Raw genomic sequence first — 11,347 nt, forward strand, 5'->3', positions numbered from 1 at the left:
AAGAAGAAGAAGAAGAAGAAGAAGAAGAGGAAGAAGAGGAAGAAGAGGAAGAAGAGGTGAGTGGTACCGTGGCATCTCTTCCAAAGCGTGACATGTAGCGATGACGAGCAGACTTTTTGCCTTCCACAACTTGTTTGGCTGCTGTGCTTCTTGGGCAGGGATGCATGAGAAGCGCTCTGGTCCCTGCCAGGCGCTTGTGTTAGCTGCAGGGAGAGCTGAGAAGTGGCAGCTGCAGCTGCCAGCATGGTGGAGCATGAGCAGCCGGCTCCCAGGCCAAATGGCCCAAAGAAATGGTGGCAAGGGGCGGTGCTGAGAACTGCAGAGGAAGGCAAAAAACCGCCGGGGACCAGTGCCAATGTGCCCCGGGGGAAAAAGTTCCTTGCTGAGCCCAGTGCTGGCCATGGGCTGTTCCCTGAGCATGTGAGCCAGACCTGGCTCCTTGTCCCATAGGCTGCTCATGCTTCCCAGGAGCTGCCCAAGCCCTATCCTCCCTTGAGCTGGAGCTATGTCGCGGACTTGCCAGAGTGCCCAAGTGCCTCTGAGCTGATGGAGCTTGTGGGCAAGAATCCTTGCTGTCCCTGTGTAGGACACCAGTGGGTGTTCCAAAGCACTGCAAGCCCTTGCAAGCCCTTGCAAGCCCTCGACATCCTATCTCTTACGGCTCCTGAGCGTTGCTCTGTAGGAGATGAGGATGGTGAGCTGTGCAGTGCTCTTCAAGAAGGAATTGCCTTGGTCTTGCCACTGCTATCCAGTTGAAAAGGATTTGCATCCATGAGCCGAGCTTGGAAGGTGGCCCTGCCAGCAGATTGTCTTGCAGCGGAGAACCTCCAGCAGCCTCATGCAAGGTTTTCTTCCCTCAGCCCCTGGCCTGTGATTCCAGCAGCTCCTCAAGTGCTTCCTGTCAGATGTGCTGGGGCTGCCCCCGGGCCAGCTCTGGCAGTGGACACGGGAAGCTGCTCCTCTGGATCCTGCGTGGGGCCTGGTGACCGCTGCGTTGCCGGGTGCTGGCATTGTGCCATGGGGGTGACACAGCCGCATATGTGCAGCCCTTTGGAGGAAGCCTTTGGGGTGCTGGCTCCAAATCAGTCCCTGTACCTACAAAATAGGGGAGTAAGCAACCTAATAGAGTCCCTTTTTTGCAAAAAGACAGTGTGTTTTTGTTGCCAGTGCAGCCTTCCTTCCAGTAGCAATACTGCCTGTAGTATCATGTATGGAGGCCTCAGGGCTCGCTCAGGGCTTGTCACGCAGAACTGCAGGCCTGACAGAGCAGAACTGCTCTCCTCTCCTCTCCTCTCCTCTCCTCTCCTCTCCTCTCCTCTCCTCTCCTCTCCTCTTCTCTCCTGTCCGCCAGTCCAATATCTAACAGACTGTTTGCCTGAAAGGACAGAGGGTTTTCAGTTCCAAAATCAATGTCAAGGACACAGAACACAATGAATTTGATTTTATTTTGTTGTTAATTTATTAATTTTCTTGATTTTATGTTAATTCATGTTATGTTATTTCATGTCATTTTTTTTCCCTTTGTGACTCTGTTTCAGAAGCCAGGCTCACAAGCATTAGCTCAAGCCCAAGTGTAGCCAGGAGTAGGCTGAGGCATTCTTCAGTTTAGCATGAGAAAAGATCCCTTGCAGGCTGGCAAAGGCAAGTCCCAGAGCTGCAGAGAGCAGCAGCAGGAATAGAGGCCAAGCTGTGCGCGGTTCCTGCAGAGGGAAACCTTGACAAGGAGTTGTGGGACTGACCATGCACAAAAGAGGAGGAAGAAGAAGAAGAAGAAGAAGAAGAAGAAGAGGAAGAAGAGGAAGAAGAGGAAGAAGAGGTGAGTGGTACCGTGGCATCTCTTCCAAAGCGTGACATGTAGCGATGACGAGCAGACTTTTTGCCTTCCACAACTTGTTTGGCTGCTGTGCTTCTTGGCCAGGGATGCATGAGAAGCGCTCTGGTCCCTGCCAGGCGCTTGTGTTAGCTGCAGGGAGAGCTGAGAAGTGGCAGCTGCGGCTGCCAGCATGGTGGAGCATGAGCAGCCGGCTCCCAGGCCAAATGGCCCAAAGAAATGGTGGCAAGGGGCGGTGCTGAGAACTGCAGAGGAAGGCAAAAAACCGCCGGGGACCAGTGCCAATGTGCCCCGGGGGAAAAAGTTCCTTGCTGAGCCCAGTGCTGGCCATGGGCTGTTCCCTGAGCATGTGAGCCAGACCTGGCTCCTTGTCCCATAGGCTGCTCATGCTTCCCAGGAGCTGCCCAAGCCCTATCCTCCCTTGAGCTGGAGCTATGTCGCGGACTTGCCAGAGGTACCAAGTGCCTCTGAGCTGATGGAGCTTGTGGGCAAGAATCCTTGCTGTCCCTGTGTAGGACACCAGTGGATGTTCCAAAGCACTGCAAGCCCTTGCAAGCCCTTGCAAGCCCTCGACATCCTATCTCTTAGGGCTCCTGAGCGTTGCTCTGTAGGAGATGAGGATGGTGAGCTGTGCAGTGCTCCTCAAGAAGGAATTGCCTTGGTCTTGCCACTGCTATCCAGTTGAAAAGGATTTGCATCCATGAGCCGAGCTTGGAAGGTGGCCCTGCCAGCAGATTGTCTTGCAGCGGAGAACCTCCAGCAGCCTCCTGCAAGGTTTTCTTCCCTCAGCCCCTGGCCTGTGATTCCAGCAGCTCCTCAAGTGCTTCCTGTCAGATGTGCTGGGGCTGCCCCCGGGCCAGCTCTGGCAGTGGACACGGGAGGCTGCTCCTCTGGATCCTGCGTGGGGCCTGGTGACCACTGCGTTGCCGGGTGCTGGCATTGTGACATGGGGGTGACACAGCCGCATATGTGCTGCCCTTTGGAGGAAGCCTTTGGGGTGCTGGCTCCAAATCAGTCCCTGTAGCTACAAAATAGGGGAGTAAGCAACCTAATAGAGTCCCTTTTTTGCAAAAAGACAGTGTGGATTTGTTGCCAGTGCAGCCTTCCTTCCAGTAGCAATACTGCCTGTAGTATCATGTATGGAGGCCTCAGGGCTCGCTCAGGGCTTGTCACGCAGAACTGCAGGCCTGACAGAGCAGAACTGCTCTCCTCTCCTCTCCTCTCCTCTCCTCTCCTCTCCTCTCCTCTTCTCTTCTCTCCGGTCCGCCAGTCCAATATCTAAGAGACTGTTTGCCTGAAAGGACAGAGGGCTTTCAGTTCCAAAATCAATGTCAAGGACACATAACACAATGAATTTGATTTTATTTTGTTGTTAATTTATTAATTTTCTTGATTTTATGTTAATTCATGTTATGTTATTTCATGTCATTTTTTTTCCCTTTGTGACTCTGTTTCAGAACCCAGGCTCACAAGCATTAGCTCAAGCCCAAGTGTAGCCAGGAGTAGGCTGAGGCATTCTTCAGTTTAGCCTGAGAAAAGATCCCTTGCAGGCTGGCAAAGGCAAGTCCCAGAGCTGCAGAGAGCAGCAGCAGGAATAGAGGCCAAGCTGTCCACGGTTCCTGCAGAGGGAGAACCTTGACAAGGAGTTGTGGGACTAACCATGCACAAAAGAGGAGGAAGAAGAAGAAGAAGAAGAAGAAGAAGAAGAAGAAGAAGAAGAAGAGGAAGAAGAGGAAGAAGAGGTGAGTGGTACCGTGGCATGTCTTCCAAAGCGTGACATGTAGCGATGACGAGCAGACTTTTTGCCTTCCACAACTTGTTTGGCTGCTGTGCTTCTTGGGCAGGGATGCATGAGAAGCGCTCTGGTCCCTGCCAGGCGCTTGTGTTAGCTGCAGGGAGAGCTGAGAAGTGGCAGCTGCGGCTGCCAGCATGGTGGAGCATGAGCAGCCGGCTCCCAGGCCAAATGGCCCAAAGAAATGGTGGCAAGGGGCCGTGCTGAGAACTGCAGAGGAAGGCAAAAAACCGCCGGGGACCAGTGCCAATGTGCCCCAGGGGAAAAAGTTCCTTGCTGAGCCCAGTGCTGGCCATGGGCTGTTCCCTGAGCATGTGAGCCAGACCTGGCTCCTTGTCCCACAGGCTGCTCATGCTTCGCAGGAGCTGCCCAAGAACCTATCCTCCCTTGAGCTGGAGCTATGTCGCGGACTTGCCAGAGTGCCCAAGTGCCTCTGAGCTGATGGACCTTGTGGGCAAGAATCCTTGCTGTCCCTGTGTAGGACACCAGTGGATGTTCCAAAGCACTGCAAGCCCTTGCAAGCCCTTGCAAGCCCTCGACATCCTATCTCTTACGGCTCCTGAGCGTTGCTCTGTAGGAGATGAGGATGGTGAGCTGTGCAGTGCTCCTCAAGAAGGAATTGCCTTGGTTTTGCCACTGCTATCCAGTTGAAAAGTATTTGCATCCATGAGCCGAGCTTGGAAGGTGGCCCTGCCAGCAGATTGTCTTGCAGCGGAGAACCTCCAGCAGCCTCATGCAAGGTTTTCTTCCATCAGCCCCTGGCCTGTGATTCCAGCAGCTCCTCAAGTGCTTCCTGTCAGATGTGCTGGGGCTGCCCCCGGGCCAGCTCTGGCAGTGGACACGGGAGGCTGCTCCTCTGGATCCTGCGTGGGGCCTGGTGACCACTGCGTTGCCGGGTGCTGGCATTGTGACATGGGGGTGACACAGCCGCATATGTGCAGCCCTTTGGAGGAAGCCTTTGGGGTGCTGGCTCCAAATCAGTCCCTGTAGCTACAAAATAGGGGAGTAAGCAACCTAATAGAGTCTCTTTTTTGCAAAAAGACAGTGTGGATTTGTTGCCAGTGCAGCCTTCCTTCCAGTAGCAATACTGCCTGTAGTATCATGTATGGAGGCCTCAGGGCTCGCTCAGGGCTTGTCACGCAGAACTGCAGGCCTGACAGAGCAGAACTGCTCTCCTCTCCTCTCCTCTCCTCTCCTCTCCTCTCCTCTCCTCTCCTCTCCTCTTCTCTCCTGTCCGCCAGTCCAATATCTAAGAGACTGTTTGCCTGAAAGGACAGAGGGTTTTCAGTTCCAAAATCAATGTCAAGGACACATAACACAATGAATTTTATTTTATTTTGTTGTTATTTTATTAATTTTCTTGATTTGATGTTAATTCATGTTATGTTTCTTGGTGTCATTTTTTTTCCCTTTGTGACTCTGTTTCAGAACCCAGGCTCACAAGCATTAGCTCAAGCCCAAGTGTAGCCAGGAGTAGGCTGAGGCATTCTTCAGTTTAGCATGAGAAAAGACCCCTTGCAGGCTGGCAAAGGCAAGTCCCAGAGCTGCAGAGAGCAGCAGCAGGAATAGAGGCCAAGCTGTGCGCGGTTCCTGCAGAGGGAAACCTTGACAAGGAGTTGTGGGACTGACCATGCACAAAAGAGGAGGAAGAAGAAGAAGAAGAAGAAGAAGAAGAAGAAGAAGAGGAAGAAGAGGAAGAAGAGGAAGAAGAGGTGAGTGGTACCGTGGCATCTCTTCCAAAGCGTGACATGTAGCGATGACGAGCAGACTTTTTGCCTTCCACAACTTGTTTGGCTGCTGTGCTTCTTGGGCAGGGATGCATGAGAAGCGCTCTGGTCCCTGCCAGGCGCTTGTGTTAGCTGCAGGGAGAGCTGAGAAGTGGCAGCTGCGGCTGCCAGCATGGTGGAGCATGAGCAGCCGGCTCCCAGGCCAAATGGCCCAAAGAAATGGTGGCAAGGGGCGGTGCTGAGAACTGCAGAGGAAGGCAAAAAACCGCCGGGGACCAGTGCCAATGTGCCCCGGGGGAAAAAGTTCCTTGCTGAGCCCAGTGCTGGCCATGGGCTGTTCCCTGAGCATGTGAGCCAGACCTGGCTCCTTGTCCCATAGGCTGCTCATGCTTCCCAGGAGCTGCCCAAGCCCTATCCTCCCTTGAGCTGGAGCTATGTCGCGGACTTGCCAGAGTGCCCAAGTGCCTCTGAGCTGATGGAGCTTGTGGGCAAGAATCCTTGCTGTCCCTGTGTAGGACACCAGTGGGTGTTCCAAAGCACTGCAAGCCCTTGCAAGCCCTTGCAAGCCCTCGACATCCTATCTCTTACGGCTCCTGAGCGTTGCTCTGTAGGAGATGAGGATGGTGAGCTGTGCAGTGCTCTTCAAGAAGGAATTGCCTTGGTCTTGCCACTGCTATCCAGTTGAAAAGGATTTGCATCCATGAGCCGAGCTTGGAAGGTGGCCCTGCCAGCAGATTGTCTTGCAGCGGAGAACCTCCAGCAGCCTCATGCAAGGTTTTCTTCCCTCAGCCCCTGGCCTGTGATTCCAGCAGCTCCTCAAGTGCTTCCTGTCAGATGTGCTGGGGCTGCCCCCGGGCCAGCTCTGGCAGTGGACACGGGAAGCTGCTCCTCTGGATCCTGCGTGGGGCCTGGTGACCGCTGCGTTGCCGGGTGCTGGCATTGTGCCATGGGGGTGACACAGCCGCATATGTGCAGCCCTTTGGAGGAAGCCTTTGGGGTGCTGGCTCCAAATCAGTCCCTGTAGCTACAAAATAGGGGAGTAAGCAACCTAATAGAGTCCCTTTTTTGCAAAAAGACAGTGTGGATTTGTTGCCAGTGCAGCCTTCCTTCCAGTAGCAATACTGCCTGTAGTATCATGTATGGAGGCCTCAGGGCTCGCTCAGGGCTTGTCACGCAGAACTGCAGGCCTGACAGAGCAGAACTGCTCTCCTCTCCTCTCCTCTCCTCTCCTCTCCTCTCCTCTCCTCTCCTCTCCTCTCCTCTTCTCTCCTGTCCGCCAGTCCAATATCTAACAGACTGTTTGCCTGAAAGGACAGAGGGTTTTCAGTTCCAAAATCAATGTCAAGGACACAGAACACAATGAATTTGATTTTATTTTGTTGTTAATTTATTAATTTTCTTGATTTTATGTTAATTCATGTTATGTTATTTCATGTCATTTTTTTTCCCTTTGTGACTCTGTTTCAGAAGCCAGGCTCACAAGCATTAGCTCAAGCCCAAGTGTAGCCAGGAGTAGGCTGAGGCATTCTTCAGTTTAGCATGAGAAAAGATCCCTTGCAGGCTGGCAAAGGCAAGTCCCAGAGCTGCAGAGAGCAGCAGCAGGAATAGAGGCCAAGCTGTGCGCGGTTCCTGCAGAGGGAAACCTTGACAAGGAGTTGTGGGACTGACCATGCACAAAAGAGGAGGAAGAAGAAGAAGAAGAAGAAGAAGAAGAAGAGGAAGAAGAGGAAGAAGAGGAAGAAGAGGTGAGTGGTACCGTGGCATCTCTTCCAAAGCGTGACATGTAGCGATGACGAGCAGACTTTTTGCCTTCCACAACTTGTTTGGCTGCTGTGCTTCTTGGCCAGGGATGCATGAGAAGCGCTCTGGTCCCTGCCAGGCGCTTGTGTTAGCTGCAGGGAGAGCTGAGAAGTGGCAGCTGCGGCTGCCAGCATGGTGGAGCATGAGCAGCCGGCTCCCAGGCCAAATGGCCCAAAGAAATGGTGGCAAGGGGCGGTGCTGAGAACTGCAGAGGAAGGCAAAAAACCGCCGGGGACCAGTGCCAATGTGCCCCGGGGGAAAAAGTTCCTTGCTGAGCCCAGTGCTGGCCATGGGCTGTTCCCTGAGCATGTGAGCCAGACCTGGCTCCTTGTCCCATAGGCTGCTCATGCTTCCCAGGAGCTGCCCAAGCCCTATCCTCCCTTGAGCTGGAGCTATGTCGCGGACTTGCCAGAGGTACCAAGTGCCTCTGAGCTGATGGAGCTTGTGGGCAAGAATCCTTGCTGTCCCTGTGTAGGACACCAGTGGATGTTCCAAAGCACTGCAAGCCCTTGCAAGCCCTTGCAAGCCCTCGACATCCTATCTCTTAGGGCTCCTGAGCGTTGCTCTGTAGGAGATGAGGATGGTGAGCTGTGCAGTGCTCCTCAAGAAGGAATTGCCTTGGTCTTGCCACTGCTATCCAGTTGAAAAGGATTTGCATCCATGAGCCGAGCTTGGAAGGTGGCCCTGCCAGCAGATTGTCTTGCAGCGGAGAACCTCCAGCAGCCTCCTGCAAGGTTTTCTTCCCTCAGCCCCTGGCCTGTGATTCCAGCAGCTCCTCAAGTGCTTCCTGTCAGATGTGCTGGGGCTGCCCCCGGGCCAGCTCTGGCAGTGGACACGGGAGGCTGCTCCTCTGGATCCTGCGTGGGGCCTGGTGACCACTGCGTTGCCGGGTGCTGGCATTGTGACATGGGGGTGACACAGCCGCATATGTGCAGCCCTTTGGAGGAAGCCTTTGGGGTGCTGGCTCCAAATCAGTCCCTGTAGCTACAAAATAGGGGAGTAAGCAACCTAATAGAGTCCCTTTTTTGCAAAAAGACAGTGTGGATTTGTTGCCAGTGCAGCCTTCCTTCCAGTAGCAATACTGCCTGTAGTATCATGTATGGAGGCCTCAGGGCTCGCTCAGGGCTTGTCACGCAGAACTGCAGGCCTGACAGAGCAGAACTGCTCTCCTCTCCTCTCCTCTCCTCTCCTCTCCTCTCCTCTCCTCTTCTCTTCTCTCCGGTCCGCCAGTCCAATATCTAAGAGACTGTTTGCCTGAAAGGACAGAGGGCTTTCAGTTCCAAAATCAATGTCAAGGACACATAACACAATGAATTTGATTTTATTTTGTTGTTAATTTATTAATTTTCTTGATTTTATGTTAATTCATGTTATGTTATTTCATGTCATTTTTTTTCCCTTTGTGACTCTGTTTCAGAACCCAGGCTCACAAGCATTAGCTCAAGCCCAAGTGTAGCCAGGAGTAGGCTGAGGCATTCTTCAGTTTAGCCTGAGAAAAGATCCCTTGCAGGCTGGCAAAGGCAAGTCCCAGAGCTGCAGAGAGCAGCAGCAGGAATAGAGGCCAAGCTGTCCACGGTTCCTGCAGAGGGAGAACCTTGACAAGGAGTTGTGGGACTAACCATGCACAAAAGAGGAGGAAGAAGAAGAAGAAGAAGAAGAAGAAGAAGAAGAAGAAGAAGAAGAGGAAGAAGAGGAAGAAGAGGTGAGTGGTACCGTGGCATGTCTTCCAAAGCGTGACATGTAGCGATGACGAGCAGACTTTTTGCCTTCCACAACTTGTTTGGCTGCTGTGCTTCTTGGGCAGGGATGCATGAGAAGCGCTCTGGTCCCTGCCAGGCGCTTGTGTTAGCTGCAGGGAGAGCTGAGAAGTGGCAGCTGCGGCTGCCAGCATGGTGGAGCATGAGCAGCCGGCTCCCAGGCCAAATGGCCCAAAGAAATGGTGGCAAGGGGCCGTGCTGAGAACTGCAGAGGAAGGCAAAAAACCGCCGGGGACCAGTGCCAATGTGCCCCAGGGGAAAAAGTTCCTTGCTGAGCCCAGTGCTGGCCATGGGCTGTTCCCTGAGCATGTGAGCCAGACCTGGCTCCTTGTCCCACAGGCTGCTCATGCTTCGCAGGAGCTGCCCAAGAACCTATCCTCCCTTGAGCTGGAGCTATGTCGCGGACTTGCCAGAGTGCCCAAGTGCCTCTGAGCTGATGGACCTTGTGGGCAAGAATCCTTGCTGTCCCTGTGTAGGACACCAGTGGATGTTCCAAAGCACTGCAAGCCCTTGCAAGCCCTTGCAAGCCCTCGACATCCTATCTCTTACGGCTCCTGAGCGTTGCTCTGTAGGAGATGAGGATGGTGAGCTGTGCAGTGCTCCTCAAGAAGGAATTGCCTTGGTTTTGCCACTGCTATCCAGTTGAAAAGTATTTGCATCCATGAGCCGAGCTTGGAAGGTGGCCCTGCCAGCAGATTGTCTTGCAGCGGAGAACCTCCAGCAGCCTCATGCAAGGTTTTCTTCCATCAGCCCCTGGCCTGTGATTCCAGCAGCTCCTCAAGTGCTTCCTGTCAGATGTGCTGGGGCTGCCCCCGGGCCAGCTCTGGCAGTGGACACGGGAGGCTGCTCCTCTGGATCCTGCGTGGGGCCTGGTGACCACTGCGTTGCCGGGTGCTGGCATTGTGACATGGGGGTGACACAGCCGCATATGTGCAGCCCTTTGGAGGAAGCCTTTGGGGTGCTGGCTCCAAATCAGTCCCTGTAGCTACAAAATAGGGGAGTAAGCAACCTAATAGAGTCTCTTTTTTGCAAAAAGACAGTGTGGATTTGTTGCCAGTGCAGCCTTCCTTCCAGTAGCAATACTGCCTGTAGTATCATGTATGGAGGCCTCAGGGCTCGCTCAGGGCTTGTCACGCAGAACTGCAGGCCTGACAGAGCAGAACTGCTCTCCTCTCCTCTCCTCTCCTCTCCTCTCCTCTCCTCTCCTCTCCTCTCCTCTTCTCTCCTGTCCGCCAGTCCAATATCTAAGAGACTGTTTGCCTGAAAGGACAGAGGGTTTTCAGTTCCAAAATCAATGTCAAGGACACATAACACAATGAATTTTATTTTATTTTGTTGTTATTTTATTAATTTTCTTGATTTGATGTTAATTCATGTTATGTTTCTTGGTGTCATTTTTTTTCCCTTTGTGACTCTGTTTCAGAACCCAGGCTCACAAGCATTAGCTCAAGCCCAAGTGTAGCCAGGAGTAGGCTGAGGCATTCTTCAGTTTAGCATGAGAAAAGACCCCTTGCAGGCTGGCAAAGGCAAGTCCCAGAGCTGCAGAGAGCAGCAGCAGGAATAGAGGCCAAGCTGTGCGCGGTTCCTGCAGAGGGAAACCTTGACAAGGAGTTGTGGGACTGACCATGCACAAAAGAGGAGGAAGAAGAAGAAGAAGAAGAAGAAGAAGAAGAAGAAGAGGAAGAAGAGGAAGAAGAGGAAGAAGAGGTGAGTGGTACCGTGGCATCTCTTCCAAAGCGTGACATGTAGCGATGACGAGCAGACTTTTTGCCTTCCACAACTTGTTTGGCTGCTGTGCTTCTTGGGCAGGGATGCATGAGAAGCGCTCTGGTCCCTGCCAGGCGCTTGTGTTAGCTGCAGGGAGAGCTGAGAAGTGGCAGCTGCGGCTGCCAGCATGGTGGAGCATGAGCAGCCGGCTCCCAGGCCAAATGGCCCAAAGAAATGGTGGCAAGGGGCGGTGCTGAGAACTGCAGAGGAAGGCAAAAAACCGCCGGGGACCAGTGCCAATGTGCCCCGGGGGAAAAAGTTCCTTGCTGAGCCCAGTGCTGGCCATGGGCTGTTCCCTGAGCATGTGAGCCAGACCTGGCTCCTTGTCCCATAGGCTGCTCATGCTTCCCAGGAGCTGCCCAAGCCCTATCCTCCCTTGAGCTGGAGCTATGTCGCGGACTTGCCAGAGGTACCAAGTGCCTCTGAGCTGATGGAGCTTGTGGGCAAGAATCCTTGCTGTCCCTGTGTAGGACACCAGTGGATGTTCCAAAGCACTGCAAGCCCTTGCAAGCCCTTGCAAGCCCTCGACATCCTATCTCTTAGGGCTCCTGAGCGTTGCTCTGTAGGAGATGAGGATGGTGAGCTGTGCAGTGCTCCTCAAGAAGGAATTGCCTTGGTCTTGCCACTGCTATCCAGTTGAAAAGGATTTGCATCCATGAGCCGAGCTTGGAAG

This window comes from Caloenas nicobarica, unplaced genomic scaffold (assembly GCF_036013445.1).
Source record: "Caloenas nicobarica isolate bCalNic1 unplaced genomic scaffold, bCalNic1.hap1 Scaffold_93, whole genome shotgun sequence".
Classification (NCBI taxonomy): Eukaryota; Metazoa; Chordata; class Aves; order Columbiformes; family Columbidae; genus Caloenas; species Caloenas nicobarica.